The 5,114-nt window shown below is 33.3% G+C and overlaps 1 pseudogene; it reads right to left on the reverse strand.

Annotated features, from left to right (window-relative positions):
• Nucleotides 1-343: 343 nt before the first annotated feature.
• Nucleotides 344-2,474, reverse strand: LOC105119183 (chromatin structure-remodeling complex protein BSH-like; annotated as a pseudogene).
• Between the last annotated feature and the right edge of the window lie 2,640 nt (nt 2,475-5,114).

Consider the following 5,114-nt stretch of genomic DNA (forward strand, 5'->3'; position numbering starts at 1 on the left):
ACCGGTTACCTTTGGCGTTCGACGTTCTTCGAGCTCCAAAGGCTGCCGATGATAGAAACTAAAGCAGCAGTCCCTCACAGAGCTCAAGTTGAAATGTAATAATATACACAGCTTGTTGAGAGAATTGATATCCCAGTCTCTAATAGCAGTATTATTTGTTACATGCCCATCATAATGCCAAAGAATTCTTACAAGGAAATCATTAAGCATCGCATGAGATACTAGACTCTTGACAAGCACATGCCTCTCCACTTCCAAGCCATCTGTTTGAGAGTTCTTGATTAATTCAAATACATAGAAAATGCAAAGGGCCGCATTCCCTTGTGTTGCCCCTTCAGGATTTACTTGCGCATAATAATGGCAAGTGTCATTCGCATACAGCTGAAGCTCCTGGCATTTGAAACAAGAAGCAAGTGGCAGCAACACAACCTGTCTCATAGAACTGGGCTCCCAATTCTCTTGGCAATCAATACATATGCTCCCAGCTGATATTGTCAAATCATAGATCGAGCATTCCTCTCTTCCCGTGCTTCAAGGGCATCTACTTCCTCATTTGATAACAGATCAACCATAGGCCCATACACATCCCAATCCTTTCTTTTCCTGAGGCGTACAAGAAAATCAACAAACACTCGTAAGCTTCCTGCCAATAAAATTTCATGATAATGGAATCTTCAATGCATACTGGACATGAATCACAATGAACGAAAACATATCATTTCAAAGATGGTGCATCGCAAATAAAAAAAATATATCTACATAATTCAAAGAAAGATTTCTGGATAGAACAACACGCAGCTGGAGACGTCTGTGTAAACTATAGACAGGGAAATAAGCACTTGAGTGACCAGGGGGTAGAATATATAATGATGAAAGAAAATAAGGGTGAAGCTCTTTTTCTTAAATATCCCTCCCCACATCACAACTTGATTTTAGATTACTGGTATCAAGCAATGATGGAACAGAGTCCTCCAGTTCTTAACAATAACAGGATCCATTTTTTCTCCTTTCCTTCTCTTTACCATTCTTGGGACAATATCAGCATGTTATTCTCAAGAACTACTGGGGGAAGCTTATGTGAAATTCAGTTTCAAAGAAAAGAAGAGGAACAACGAAGTTACAAAAGGTGTTCTATGAGGGGTATGAGAAAGGAGATACAAGGTATATGCTGCACTTAATTTATGAAAAAACATGCATTGAACATTATAATGATGCAGAGTAGGAAACTACAGTTATTAAAAACTTGTTCCCTTGCCTTGAAGCATTACAATTACTGCAAATTAACGTTACAATACAATATGTATATTCTTCAAGTCTCAGCAAACTTATAGTTTATTAATCTTGGTAGAAATAGAAACCACATACCGAACCACACTGTATTTGTTGTTGAACAACTTCATCAAATCCAATGAAGTACCACCTGCTTTACTATGAGCAATAGAGAGAGAGGGAGTCAGTGGGATTCAAGTTCTCACAATGTTTCACATTAAAATCATCTCAACATACACCCTCTTCCACAATGAAACAAATGTTTAGTAACAAGAACAAGACTTGTGAAAGAAACCTTGCAGGAACATATTCGGCACCACGACGTCCCTTTTTACTCATTCTGATTTCTCTTGCAGCAGCTACACTTTGAACTGCAGTCTGGCACAACAAGTAGCATATAGATATACTGATCCTTTATAAGAGTGTTATTCACGCGAAGATCGAGCTGAGATCGAAGAAACAAAGCAAAATCCTTCCATATTAAAGCAAGCAACCGAAATCAAACAGAACAGTAAGCGAACAATACTCGGTGCAAGAAAGAAAGAAAGAAAAACCTTAATAGGCACAATCTTGTCTCCAGTGTACAGCATGTCTTGACCTTCATAGGATCGAAACTCGGCCAATTGTGTCTGATCCAAATAATAATAACAATAACAATAGAGATAAATTAAGGGTAATCTTAAATGCATGCTTCTGCTCTTATTAATTAATGGGGAAAGAAAAAAAAAAGTGAAGAGGAGCTGGACAGGACCTGTATGGATTGAACAATGTGCATAATAAAAGGAGGAGGAAGCTTCAAGTCTTTGACAGTTCTTTTAGCGAAGATGGTAATCTCAGAGTCTGGATCCGTGGGATTCCATGTGAAGGCATCTTTGTAACGCTGCTCCTCTAATTCTATGTCCAGACGAATTGGCACCAAGTTCTCCCTTGTTGGCCTGATTTTTCCTCTCAGTTTCTAGTTATATCAAGAAATCCTGAAAGAAACCCTAAAGAAAAAGAAAAGGGAAAAGAAAAAAAAAACTTACATCCTGAACTTGACAGGCCCTTTTGAAGACGATGAAGGCAGCCCTTTCATCTCTCTTCTACAGTTTGAGTTTGAAGTCCGCAATCAAAGCAACAAAGCAAAACAGCCTTGCGAGCTGTACTGTAAACCCCCAGATCAACAAGACAGAAACTACTCCTGTCTTGTTTATGTTACTTTTAAGAATAACTTGGGCCAACCTCAAATCTAGCTCTAGAACTATTTGAGGAGCATCACTATATTTATTTATTTTCAATTTTACCCTCAAATCAATTAGAACTCTCGTTATAATCCTTTAATAGAAAAAACTGTAGATTTATTATAAAATAACATTTCTTCTTATGTAAAACAATATAATTTAGATTAAAATATGGATGAAATGCCTTGAAAAGGGATGTAAGTGCTTAACTGAAAATTTTCAGGCGTAGAAAATAACTCTGACTTTTAGAAAAGAATTATTACTAACACAAAATCCTATTTTTTTTTGGTTATTGATCATGAAGAAAATAATTACAATATCATCATAACTTTTAATAAATTATAATAATAACTTTTATCTTTTTATTTTTTCACTACCTCCATGCCATTGTTTAGTTTTCTAATTCTATTATAATTATAATTATCTTTGAATTCATTATATTTACGTGGGTGTCTGGGTCAGCTTGCGCGCACCACGACTAATCCTACTACCCACTGAACATCCTACAAGCTCAGTGAGCATGTAAGGCACCGCGGGGATGACAGACGTGCACAATGAGATTCGAACCCGGATGCAGAGGAAGGAAACAAGTCCCTTCCATCACTGGGCTACCACCTCAAATGCCCAACTAAACTAGGAGGAGAGCTTTTATGATTATAATTATCTTTGAATTCATTACTTGATAGGCCTTCAAGTAAAGCCCGAATCAAGTGCCCAACTAAACTAAGAGGAGAGCTTTTCTCTACAGTGCCACCTTATTTTCCTTTCAATGCTGAAAAATCATAAAGTATTTTCCCAACAAATTATCAAACCTTTATTTTAAAAAAATCCCATAAAATTGAGAAATAAAATAATAATAATGGCGAAAAAAATTAAAAAATAAAGCCAAATGTGAAACCATAAAGAATTGGATATGAATATAATGATAAAGAAAAGAAAGAAAAAAAGAAAGAAAGAAGATAAATTCATCTTGATAAATTTTATAAATTTAATTAACAATAAAGTTATTTTTTTACTCTTTATTGAAAAAATTTAAAGGTAATTTGATGTATTCCAATATCTCATTAGTTATTAATAGACTATCTAGAGAGATATAAGTTCTTTTAACTTTTTTAGAATATTTAAATAACTAATTTATCTTCAAAAAAAATAATAGAATAATTGACTGAAGGTGTTCCATTTCATTTTTTAGAATTGAAAAACATTTGGCCATATGCCAGGGGTGTCTTAGTTCTTTCATTTAGTGTTTTTTGTTAATTCCAAAATTATTAAAGGCATTTTAATTTTTTTTGCATGATAAATTAATAGTTAATTCTAAAATAATGTTGTTGGTATATATGGTATACATGTTAGATTATGTGTGGCCCTCTGATGGACATGTTGAACTTTGAGTCATATGAATACTTTATGTATTTTGATGATAACAATTAAATAAAAATTGACTAATACTATGCTTGATTGAGTATAAGTTTAATTAGGTTTATATAAAGTTCATCAACAAACATGAAAAATTAAATGAAGAAATTAATTAATAAGTCCATGATATAAAGCAAGTGAAGACTTAGTTCTTAAGGGTTCATTTTAGTGCAATTGTTGTAAATCCTTATACCAAACTTTATAGCATAAATTAAAGTGAATTCACACACTTCACATTCACATTGCATATATTATATGATTGATATGTATTTAGTTGGTTGAAGATTTAACATGTTTAAAATTATAAAAACTAAGTTTTAAGTTCAATTAATCGACCATTTAGCCATACCAAGTGAGCTAATCGACTATCTATTCATCAGGGATGATCATTTAGGAATCTGCCGGAACCAGTTGATAGATTAACATAATCAATTTGAATCGGTCAACCATTTAATCTGTCAAAGCAATAGTAATGGCTATAAAATGACTAGTTTTTATTAGAAATACACACATGATTAGTATTTAAAAGTGCTTTTTTATCAAGATTTTATATCATTATTTTGCACTTGAAGTATCAATAACTCCTTAACTAAAACATGTTTTATAATAACATATGTATTAATATAAGATACATTTAATTTGTGATAAATGCTTATTTTAAATGCAAGCCTATCACATAAATTAAAGGATTAATTGATGAGTTTAAGAACTGAAATTGAAAGGACAAAGAGATGGCCAAATTTAGAAAAGAGATGTTGGTGCAATCTAAACCGGAACACTGTTTGGTAATCGAGTCATATATAGAATTGTAGATCTCGGATTTAGGTTTACTTTTTATGGATGGAAATGTGAGACATAGGGCTACACTCAAATATTTAAAAAGGTCATTTTCAAGTTCGAATTATAGTAACAATAAAGAAGTCCGAATCTATTTTACAGCCTGAACACTATTCAATGTTTGACCCATATCTGGAGTTTTAGGGGTCCAAATAACCTCCATTTATTTTCCTATCCTGGAAAGTTGAGATAATTTTATACAACTTTCATGTTTTTAAGTGGTTCTAATTCTGATGTTATCAATGATATTTTGGGCAGACAAGAGAAGATAATGATTGTCACCAAGTCAAAAGTTGGTCACCTACTCATCAATTAGTCATCAAATCAATAGTTCCCAATTTTGGCCTATAAAAGGAGGCATTTGACATGCAT

This window comes from Populus euphratica, unplaced genomic scaffold (genome assembly GCF_000495115.2).
Source record: "Populus euphratica unplaced genomic scaffold, PopEup_1.0 scaffold2590.1, whole genome shotgun sequence".
NCBI classification, from domain to species: Eukaryota; Viridiplantae; Streptophyta; class Magnoliopsida; order Malpighiales; family Salicaceae; genus Populus; species Populus euphratica.